The sequence below is a fragment of the Macaca thibetana genome, chromosome 4 (assembly GCF_024542745.1).
Source record: "Macaca thibetana thibetana isolate TM-01 chromosome 4, ASM2454274v1, whole genome shotgun sequence".
Taxonomy (NCBI): domain Eukaryota; kingdom Metazoa; phylum Chordata; class Mammalia; order Primates; family Cercopithecidae; genus Macaca; species Macaca thibetana.
Genome location: NC_065581.1, coordinates 83009408 through 83021916, shown reverse-complemented (window position 1 = coordinate 83021916; position 12509 = coordinate 83009408). Strand labels below are relative to the sequence as shown.

The 12509-nt window shown below is 39.0% G+C and overlaps 1 pseudogene; it reads right to left on the bottom strand.

Annotated features, from left to right (window-relative positions):
- Nucleotides 1-11253: 11253 nt before the first annotated feature.
- On the bottom strand, nt 11254-12072 carry LOC126953417 (ras-related C3 botulinum toxin substrate 1-like; annotated as a pseudogene).
- Nucleotides 12073-12509: the final 437 nt, after the last annotated feature.

Here is a 12509-nt window from a genome sequence, read left to right as displayed (position 1 = left end):
TATTTTAGTTGATTTGGTGTCTTTTGACAGTTTAATGTGAAATCAGTCTTCTCAGAATGGAGGACAGAATAAATCTGAAGAGATTAATTGAAAATATTTGGTTAATTTTTAATTAACTACTATATCACATCATACATACCAAATGTATCAGTCCAGTTGGAGTCCATTTGTAATACTGGTATAAGAAATAATGACAGTTAATCATCTAACATATAATAATCTGGAGATAGTTGGTTCTAGATTTAGTACAATGGTTCAGCAATGTCATTAAGGGACTTTCACTGTGGTATCTTCGATGTGTTGATTTTTAGGCTTTTAGAGTTTAACACTTATAGATTGTAAACTCAGAGTTCCAAAATGGCTGCTACAGGTTCAAACATCACATTCTCAAACTAATGTCGTGAGCAGGAGATAAAGGATAAATGGATAAATCATAAAAGAAAATTTTTTCTCAACAACCCCAGGCTGACTTTCCTTTATGCCAAGTCACATGACAACACATAGCTGTAAGGAAAGCTTGGCAAATGTTGGTGGAATTTCCACAATTGGTTTAGATTAATTGTGATTTATCTTCTAGGGCTATGCATTAGTTTCCTATTGCTACTGTAATAAATTACCATGAATGTAGTGAACTAAAACAACACAAAGTTATTGGCTGACAATTCTGGAAGTCAAAGTCCAAAATGAGTTTCACAGGACTAAAATCAAGGTGTTGCAAGGGCTGAGTTCCTTCTGAAGGCTCTAGTGGAGAATTTCCTTGTGTGTTCCATCTTTTAGAGGCTGCTGCATTTCTTGGTTCATGATCCCTTTTTCACATTGCTCTAACCTCTGCTTCCATCATCATATCTCCTCTGACTTTCTTGCCTCCCATTTTCCCTTAAAAAGACTTTGCAATTACACTGAGTCAACCCAGATAATCCACAATTATCTCCCAATTTCAAGATCCTTAATCACATCTGTAAAGACCCTTTTGTCATAAACAAAAACATATCCACAAGTTCCCAGGACTAGAAAGTAGTGTTCTTGGTGGGGGATGTGGGGGTGGGGAGAGGGCAGTGAGCATTATTCTGCCTACCACAAGCTGATCACATTGCAAATCAAAAAAATAAAAAGATTATGTTATCAAGGCAAAAGCCTACTGGATAAAAATCTATCAATGTCTGCAACCTTCCACCTGTACTATACTCATCCCTCATCATGTTCATTTCTCTCCTCTACAACAAGTGTTAGATAGAAAAGAATAATAAGCATTTTGCTTGTATTTAGTCATGAATAAATATTTTCTTCCAGATGCTAACATGGAATATAATTTCACTGCAGCACAGCTACAGGTCAAAAGTCAGACTTTCAAATGTGTTATTTGATAGTGCTATCACAAATGTATTAAAATGTATAGAAGCACATTGGCTACCAAGATGGCGGAATGGAAACAGCACAAGTCTGCAGCTCCCAGCAAGATCATTGCAGAAGGCGGGTGATTTCTGCATTTCCAATTCAGATACCCAGCTCATCTCATTTGGACTGTTTCGACAGTGGGTACAGCCCATACAGGGCAAGCAGAAGTGGGGTGGGGCATCACCTCACCCACGAAGTTCAAGACATCAGGGAACTCCCTCCCCTTGTCAAGAAAAGCCATGAAGGGCTATGCTGTGAGAAACAGTACACTCTGGCCCAGATACTACACTTTTCCCAAGGTCTTCAAAACCCGGGGACCAGAAGATTCCCTTGGGTGTCTGTGCCACCAGCCCCTGAATTTCAAGCAAAAAACTGGGCGGCTATTTGGGCAGACACTGAGCTAGCTGCAGGAGTTTTTTGTTTCTTGTTTTTTGTTTTTTGTTTTTTTTTCATACCCCAGTGGCACCTGGAACACCAACAAGAGAGAACTGTTCACTCCCCTGGAAAGGGGGCTGAAGCCAGGGAGTCAAGAGGTCTAGGTCAGTGGATCCCACCCCCATAGAGCCCAGCAAGCTAAGATCCACTGGTTTGAAATCCTCACTGCCAGCACATCAGTCTGAAATAGACCTGGGACACTTGAGCTTGGTTGGGGGAGTGGTGTCCACCATTACTGAGGCTTGAGTAGGGGGCTCTCCTTTCACAGTGTAAACAAACCCCCCGGGAATTTTGACTGGGGTGGAGCCCACCGCAGCTAAGCAAAGCCACTGTAGCCAGACTGCCTCTTTAGATTCCTCCTCTCTGGGCAGAGAATCTCTGAAAAAAAGGCAGCAGCCCCAGTCACAGGCTTATAGATAAAACCCCCATCTCTCTGGGACAGAGCACCTTGGGGAAGGAGTGGCGGTGGGCACAGCTTCGGCAGACTTAAACGTCCCTGCCTGCTGGCTCTGTAGAGAGCAGCGAACTTCCCAGCACAGCATTTGACCTCTGCTAAGGAATAGACTGCCTCCTCAAGTGGGTCCCTGAATCCCGCACCTCCTGACTTGGATACACCTCCCAGCAGGGGTCAACAAACACCTCACACAGGAGAGCTCCAGCTGGCATCTGGCGGGTGCCCATCTGAGACAAAGCTTCCAGAAGAAGGAATAGGCTTTGCTGTTCTGCAGCCTTCGCTGGTGATACCCAGGCAGACAGGGTCTGGAGTGGACCTCCAGCAAACTCCAGCAGACCTGCAGCAGAGGAGCCTGTTACAAGGAAAACTAACTAACAGAAAGGAATAGCATTAACAACAACAAAAAGGACATCCACTCGGAAACCCCATTCTTGCTACCAGCAGAGCAGTCTGAAGACAACCTGGAACACTGGAGGTTGGTGCAGGGAGGGGTGTCCACCATTACTGAGGCTTGAGTAGGCAGCTCTCCTTTCATAGTGTAAACAAACCCACCAGGAAGTTTGACTGGGGTGGAGCCCACCACAGCTAAGCAAAGCCACTATAGCCAGACTGCCTCTCCAAATTCCTCCTCTCTGTGCAGGGAATCTCTGAAAAAAAGAAAAAACGTAGCAGCCCCAGTCAGGGGCGTATAGATAAAACCCTTAACTCTCTGGGACAGAGCACCTGGGGGAAACGGCGGCTGTGGGCACAGTTTCAGCAAACTTGAATGTCCCTGTCTGCTGGCTCTGAAGAGCGCAGCAAACCTCCCAGCACAGCATTCAACCTCTGCTATGAAACAGATGGCCTCCTCAAGTGGATCCTTGACCCCCACATCTCCTAACTGGGAGACACCTCCCAGCAGGGGTCAACAGACACCTTATACAGGAGAGCTCCAGCTGGCATCTGGCAGTGCCCATCTGAGACAAAGCTTCCAGAGAGAGGAATAGGCATTTCTGTTCTGCAGCCTCCGCTGGTGATACCCAAGCAAATAGGATCTAGAATGGACCTCCAGCAAACTCCAGCAGACCTGCAGCAGATGGGTCTAACTGTTAGAAGGAAACCTAACAAAAAGAAAGGAATAGCATTAACATAAGCAAAAAGGACATCCACTCAGAAACCCTATTCAATGATCACCAACATCAAAGACCAAAGGTACATAAATTCATGAAGATGAGAAAAAATAGAGCAAAAAGGCTGAAAATTCCAAAAACAAGAACACCTCTTCTCTTCCCAAGGATCACAACTCCTTGCCAGCAAGAAAACAAAACTGGACAGAGAATGAGTTTGATGAATTGACAGAAGTAGGCTTCAGAAGGTGGGTAATAACAAACTCCTCCGAGATAAAGAAGCATGTTCTGACCTAATGCAAGGAAGCTAAGAATCTTGAAAAAATTTTACATGAATTGCTAACTAGAGTAACCAGTTTAGAGAAGAACATAAATGATCTGATGGAGCTGACAAGCACAGTACAAGAACTTTGTGAAGCATACGCAAGTATCAACAACCAAATCAATCAAGTGGAAGAAAGGGTATCAGAGATTGAAGATCAACTTAATGAAACAAAGTGTGAAGAGAAGATTAGAGAAAAGAGAATGAAAAGGAACAAACAAAGCCTCCAAAAAATATGGGACTATGTAAAAAGACCAAACTTACATTTGATTGGTATACCTGAAAGTGACGGGGAGAATGGACCAAGTTGGAAAACACTCTTCAGGATATTATCCAGGAGAACTTCGCCAACCTAGCAAGACAGACCAACATTCAAATTCAGGAAATACAGAGAACACCACAAAGATATTCCTTGAGAAAAGCAACCCCAAGACACATAATTGTCTGATTAACCAACGTTGAAATGAAGGAAAAAAAAATGTTAAGAGCAGTCAGAGAGAAAGGTCGGGTTGCCCACGAAAGGAAGCCCATCAGACTAATAGCAGATCTCTTAGCAGAAACACTAAAAGTCAGAACACAGCAGGGGGCAATATTCCACATCCTTAAAGAAAAGAATTTTCATCCCAGAATTTCATAACTGGGCAAACTAAGCTTCATAAATGAAGGAGAAATAACATCATTTACAGACAAACAAATGCTGAGAGATTTTGTCACCACCAGGCCTGTCCTACAAGAGCCCCTGAAAGAAGCACTAAACATGGAAAGAAACAATCATACCAAATTGTAAAGACCAATGACACTATGAAGAAACTGCATCAACTAATGGACAAAATAACCAGGATCAAATACACACATACCAATATTAACCTTAAATGTAAATGTGCTAAATGTCCCAATTAAAAGACACAGACTAGAAAATTAGATGAGTCAAGACCCATCCATGTGCTGTATTCAGGAGACACATCTCATGTGCAAAGACACACATAGATTTACAATAAAAAATGGAGGAGTATTTATAAAGCAAATGGAAACCAAAAAAAAAACAGGGGTTGCAATCCTAATATCTGATAAAACAGACTTTAAACAAAGATCAAAAGAAACAAAGAAGGGCATTATATAATGGTAAAGGGATCAATGCAACAAGAAAAGCGAACTATTCAAAAACTATGTGTACCCAATACAGAAGCATCCAGATTCATAAAGCAAGTTCTTAGAGACCTATAAAGAGACTTAGACAATAATAGTGGGAGACCTTAACACCCTACTGTCAATATTAGACAGGTCAAAGAGACAGAATATTAACAAGGATATTCAGGACTTGAACTCAGCTCTGGACGCAGCAGACCTAATAAACATCTACAGAACTCTCCTACTGAATTCAACAGAATATGCATTCTTCTCAGCACCACATTGCACTTATTCTAAAATTGACCACATAATTGAAAGAAAAAACTCCTCAGCAAATGCAAAAGAATGAAAACCATAGCAGTCTCTCAGACCACAGTGCAATCAAATTAGAACTCAGAATTAAGAAACTCACTCAAAACCACACAACTGCATGAAAACTGAACAGCCTGCTCCTGAATGACTACTGGGTAAATAATGAAATTAAGGCAGAAATAAAGATGTTCTTTGAAACCAATGAGAACACAGACACAACGTACCAGAATCTCTGGGACACAGCTAAAGCAGTGTTTAGAGAGAAATTTATAGCACTAAAGGCCCACAGGAGAAAGCAGAAAAATCTAAAATTGACACCATAACATCACAACTAAAAGAACTAGAGAAGCAAATGCAAACAAATTCAAAAGCTAGCAGAATACCAAAAAAAAAAAAAATAACTAAGATCAGAGTAGAATTAAAGGAGACACAGACATGAAAAACCCTTCAAAAAAATCAGAGAATCCAGGAGTTGGCTTTTTGAAAAGATCAACAAAATAGATAGACTTCTAGTGAGCCTAATAAAGAAGGATAGAGAGAAGAATCAAATATACATAATAAAAAATGAAATAGGGGATATCACCACTGATCCTTCAGAAATACAAACTCACATCAGAGAATACTATAAACACCTCTATGCAAATTAACTAAAAAATCTAGAAGAAATGGATAAATGCCTGGACACATACACCCTCCCAAGTCTAAACCAGGAATAAGTCAAATCCCTGAATAGGCCAATAACAAGTTCTGAAACTGAGGAAGCAATTAATAGCCTAACAACAAAAAAAAGTCCAGGACCAGACAGATTAACAGCTGAATTCCACCAGCAGTACAAAGAGGAGCTGGTACCATTCCTTCTAAAACTATTCCAAAAAATAGAAAAAGAGGGACTCCTCCATAACAGATCTGATGTGGCCAGCATCATCCAGTTACCAAAACCTGGCATAGACACTACAACAAGAAGAAAATTTCAGGCCAATATCCCTGATGAACATTGATATGAAAATCCTCAATAAAATACCGGCAAACTGAATCAAGCAGCACATTGAAAAGCTTATGCACCACGATCAAGTCAGCTCCGTCACTGCGATGCAAGCCTGGTTCAACATACACAAATCAAAAAATGTAATCCATCACATAAACGAACCAATGACAAAAAAAAAACATGATTATTTCAGTAGATGCAGAAAAGACTTTCAATAAAATTCAACACCCCTTCATGCTAAAAACCCTCAATAAACTAGGTATGGATGAAACATATCGCAAAAAACTAAGAGCTATTTATGACAAACTCACAGCCAATATTATACTGAATGGGCAAAAGCTGGAAGCACTCCCTTTGAAAACCAGCACAACACAAGGATGCCCTCTCTCACTACTCCCATTCAACATAGTATTGGAAGTTCTGGCCAGGGCAATCAGGCAAGAAAAAGAAATAAAGGGTATTCAAACAGAAAGAGAGAAAGTCAAATTGCCTCTGTTTACATTACAGATGACATAACTGTATGTTTAGAAAACCCCATCATCTCAGCCCAAAATCTCCTTAAGCTGATAAGCAACTTCAGTAAGTCTCAGGATACAAAATCAATGTGCAAAAATTACAAGCATTCCTATACACCAATAATAGACAAACAGCCAAATCATGAGTGAACCCCCATTCACAATTGCTTCAAAGAGAATAAAATACCTAGGAATACAACTCACAAAAGATGTGAAGGATCTCTTCAAGGAGAACTACAAACCACTGCTCAAGAAAATAAGAGAGGACACAAACAAATGGAAAAACATTTCATGTTCATGGATAGGAAAAATCAATATCCTGAAAATGGACATAATGCCCAAAGTAATTTATAGATTCAATGCTATCCCTATCAAGCTATCATTGACTTTCTTCACAGAATTAGAAGAAACTACTTTAAAGTTCATATGGAACCAAAAAAGAGCCCACAGAGCCAACACAATCCTAAGCAAAAAGAACAAAGCTGGATGCATCATACTACCTGACTTCAAATTATACTACAAGTCTACAGTAACCAAAACAGCACGGTACTGGTACCAAAACAGATATATAGATCAATGGAACAGAACAGAAACCCCAGAAATAACACCACACATCTACAACCATATGATCTTTGACAAACCTGACAAAAACCATCAATGGGGAAATGATTCCCTATTAATAAATGGTGTTGGGAGAACTGGCTAGCCATATGCAGAAAACTGAAACTGGACCCCTTCCTTACACCTTATACAAAAATCAACTCTAGAAGGATTAAAGACTTAAATGTCAAACCTAAAACCATAAAAACCCTAGCAGAAAACATAGGCAATACCATTCAGGACATAATGGGCAAAGGCTTCAAGACTAAAACACCAAAAGCAATGGCAACAGAAGCCAGAATTGACAAATGGGATCTAATTAAACTGAAGAGCATCTGCACAGAAAAAGAAACTATCATCAGAGTGAACAGGCAACCTACAGAATGGGAGAAAAATTTTGCAATCTATCCATCTGACAAAGAGCTAATATCCAGAATCTGGAAAGAAGTTAAACAAATTTACAAGAGAAAAACAAACATCCCCATCAAAAAGTGGGCAGAGTATATGAACAGACACTTCTCAAAGGAAGATATTTATGCGGCCAAGAAACATATTTTTAAAAAGCTCATTATCACTGGTCATTAGAGAAATGTAAATCAAAACCACAATGAGATACTATTTCACATCAGTTAGAATGGCGATCATTAAAAAGTCAGGAAACAACAGATGCTGGAGAGAATGTGGAGAAATAGGCATGCTTTTACACTGTTGGTGGGAGTGTAAATTAGTTCAACCATTGTGGAAGACAGTGTGGCAATTCCTCAAGGATCTAGAACCAGAAATACCATTTGACCCAGCAATCCCATTACTGGGTATATAGTCAAAGGATTATAAATCATTCTACTATAAAGGCACATGCACATGTATGTTTATTGTGGCACTGTTCACAATAGCAAAGACTTGGTACCAATCCAAATGCCCATTACTGATAGACTGGATAAAGAAAATGTGGCACATATACACTGTGGAATACTATGCAGCCATAAAAAAAGACGAGCTCATGTTCCTTGCAGGGACATGGATAAAACTAGAAAACATCATTTTCAGTAAACTAACACAAGAACAGAAAACCAAATACCACCTTGTTCTCATTCATTGGTGGGAGTTGAACAATGAGTATACATGGACACAGGGAGGGGAACATCACACACTGGTGCTTGTCAGGGTGTGTGGGGCTAGGGGAGGGATAACATTAGGAGAAATACCTAACGTAGATGATGGGTTGATGGGTGCAGCAAACCACCATGGCACATGTATACCTATGTAACAAACCTGCACGTTCTGCACATGTGTCCCAGAACTTAAAGTACAATAAATAAATAAATAAATAAATAAATAAATAAATAAATAAATACTTAGAGATAAATGAAAATAAAGAAAACAGCCCGGTGCAGTGACTCATGTCTGCAATCCCAGCACTTTGGGAGTCCAAGGTAGGTGGTCTGCTTGAGCCCAGGAGTTCCAGACCAGCCTGGGCAATGTGACAAAACCTCTTCTCTACAAAAACATACAAAAATTACTTGAGTGTGGTAGAATATGCCTGTAGTCCCAGCTAGTTGGAAGGCTGAGGTGGCATGATCACCTAAGCCCAGTGAGTTTGAGGCTTCAGTTAGCAGTGATTGCAGCACTGCACTCCAGTTTGGATGACAGAGACCCTGAGAAAGAAAAGAAAAGAAAAGAGAAAGGAAAGAAAGGAAAGGAAAGGAAAGGAAGGAAGGAAAGAAGAGGAAGGAAGGAAGGAAGGAAGGAAGGAAGGAAGGAAGGAAGGAAGGAGGGAGGGAGGGAGGGAGGGAGGGAGGGAGGGAGGGAGGGAGGGAGGGAGGGAGGGAAGGAAGGAAGGAAGGAAGGAAGGAAGGAAGGAAGGAAGGAAGGAAGGAAGGAAGGAAGGAAGGCAAGCAAGCAGTGCCAAAAGAGAAATTTATGCCTATAAATGCTTACATTAAAAAACAAGAAAGATCTGAAATAAAAAACCTAACTTTACAATTTAAGAGGCCAGAAAAAGAAGAAAAACTAAACTCAAAGCTAGCAGAAGGAAGGTAATAATAAAGAATAGAGCATAGATAAACAAAATAGAGAATGGAAAAATAATAGAAAATCAACAAGCCGAAGGTTGGCTCTTTAAAAAAAAGTTTAAAAAAAAAAAGACAAAACTTTCACTGTATGGACTAGGAAAAAAAAAAAAAGTAGGCCGAAATTACTAAAATCAGAAATAATAGAAAGGAGATTACTACTCATTCTATAGAAATAAAATGGAATATGAGACTACTATGAACAATTTTAGGAGAACAAATTGGATAACCCAAATGAAATGAACAAGTCCCTGGAAACAAAACCTACCAACTAAGCAATGAAGAAACAAAAAAATCTGAATAGCTCTATAAATAGTAAGAAAATTGAATAAGTAATCAAATACCTCTTAACAAAGAAAGATCATAAACCTAATGGCTTCACTGGTAAATTATACCAAACATTAAAGAACTGATGCCAATTTTTCTCAAGTTTTTTCAAAAAAAAATGAAGAGGAGAAAATGCTCCTCTTTTTAAGAGGCCAGCATTAATCTAACACCAAAGCCAGACAAAGACACTATAAGAAAACTACAGATAGCCCATATAAACATTGATGCAAAAATCCCCAACAAAATGCTAGCAAACCAAATTGAGTATATTAAAAGGATTGTACACCATAATCAAGTGAAATTTATTTCTTGAATGAAAGGATGGTTCAACATATGAAAACTGATCAATGTAATCAATCACATCAACAAAATGAAGGGAAAAAACACAGAATCTCAAAGCAGAAAAATTACAAAATGTAATGCCCTTTTTATGATAGAAACACTCAACAAACTAGGAATAGAAGGAAGCTATCTCAATATAATATAAGCCTATATTAAAAACATACAGCAAAGCAAAGGTGTCTGCTTTCACCACTTCTATTCAACATAGCAATGGAAGTCCTAGCCAGATCAAGTAAGCAAGAAAAATAAAAGTCATCCAAATCAGAAAGGAAACAAAATTATCTCTGTTCATGGATGATAGACTCTTATATGTAGAAAGACCCGAAGATTCAACAAAAAAAATTTAGAAGTAATTAAATTAATTCAGCAAAGTAGTAGAATACAGAGAACACACCAAAATCTGTGTGTTACAAATTATACACGCTAACAATGAACAATTTGGAAAGGATATTAAGAAAACAATTATATTTCCAGTAGCATCAAAAAGAATAAAGTACTTCAAAATTAACTTAACCAAGAAAGTCAAGAACTGTAAAATATTTCCAAAGAAATTAAAGGAAACATAAATGAATGGAACAACATCGTATATTCATGAATTGGAAGACTAAATATTGTTAACATCTCAAAACTACCATAGCAATCTACAATTTTAATACAATCTCCGTCAAAATCCCAATGACTTTTTGGCAGAAATAGAAAACCCCATTCTAAAATTTATGAGGAATTTCAAGGCGCTCTGAATAACCTAAACAATCATGTAAAGGAACAAACTCAGATGATTTACCTGAGTTCAAAACTTACTACAAAGCTAAGGTAAATTAAAAGTGTATGTCTGCCCAATGGGTCAGTAAAAAAAGAAAACAAAAAGAAAAAAGAAACACTGTAATATTGGCATAAAGATAGACATGTAGACCAATCAAATAAAAGAGGAAACCCATAAATAAACTCTCACATTTATGGTCTAATAATTTTCACAAGGGTGCCAAGGCCATTCGAGAGAAAAGACAGTCTTTTCAACAAATGCTGCTTAGAAAACTGGATATCCACTTGCAAAAGAATGAAATTGCACTTTTACCTGATACCATATATAAAAGATAACTCAAAATCAAAGACTGAAATGTAACACCTAAAACTATAAACTCTAAGAAAAAAAACACAAGACAAAAGCTTCATGGCGGTGGATTTGGCAACAATTTCTTGGAGATGACACCAAAAGCATAGGAAAAATAGGCAAAATTCATGATTTTGTTTTCAATTTTGGGACTACAGTTTAATAGAACGTGAATCTAAACTCCTACATTTACAACAAGCAAACCCTTAAAATTACTGATTGATTCAAAATGGTTTTATGGAAAAATTAATTTGTAACAAAAACTTGGCACTGGGTGCAAAGGCTCCACAGGTTTTTTTGTGCTTTGGGGTTTTTAGTTGTTGTTTTGTTTTGTTTATTGGGTTTTTTGTTTTGTTTTGTTTTGCCGTTTTTTAACAAAAGTTCCAAGGGACAGGACAAGGGGCTCAGATATCGACAACAGCAGGCATTTTCTCTTCCTCTACTTCAAGGGAGGTCGGGGGAAAACTGGTTGCATAGCTTAATCAAACACTATCTTGAGGCCTGGCTGAAGACTCCAGGTATTTTACAGCACCTAAACCCGGTAGTTAGGTGATAGAAGTCTGCTGCTTCTCCTTCAGTGTTTCAATCTTGTCTTTCTCTCCCTAAGATCAAGTTTTGTTCCCATAAGGATGATGGGAGTGCTGTGACAATGGTGCTACACTTCAGGACACAACTTGGCACGGACATTTTCTAATGATGAAGGACTCACAAGGGAAAAGCAAATTAAGAATACATCTGTTTGTGGATAGGAACGGGGTTGGGGGTCGTAATCTGTCCACCTGTGTAATCTTCTTGTCCACTTGTATCTCATAAACCCAGATTCACCAGTTTCCTATTTAACATAACACTGGCATACTGATTGTCAAAGACAATAGGGATATATTCTCCAGGTTGTATAGCTGATCACTGATGAGTTGGGAAGTTTTCCCTACGGCTCCATCTCCCACCACTGCACACTTGATGGCCTACATCTCGGCCGCTGGTTGGGCTGGCCATGGCAGAAATACTGGGCTCAAGGTGCTGCTGGTGGGGCACAGATGCAGGCTACCAGCACTGGGTGCGTGGCCACTGTTGGCAACGCCTCACCCTCCTCCAGCTGGAAGCAGAAGCCTAGCAGCTTCCCTCAGCCAAAGCTGAGGGAAACTGCCCAAGAATAATTTTAAATGTCTTTAAATCAAAAGACTATACTAACAAAGTACAAGGGTAATGTACACAACGAGAGGAAATATTTGCAACTTGTGTATCTAATATGCGATTAATGTCCAGAATATATAGAGAACTCCTAAAACTCAACAGCAATAAAAGAAAACAAATAACCTTATTCAAAAATAGACAAAGGATTTGCATGGACATTTCTCCAAAGGAGACATACAAATAGCCAAGATGTTCAACATCATCAATCATTAGG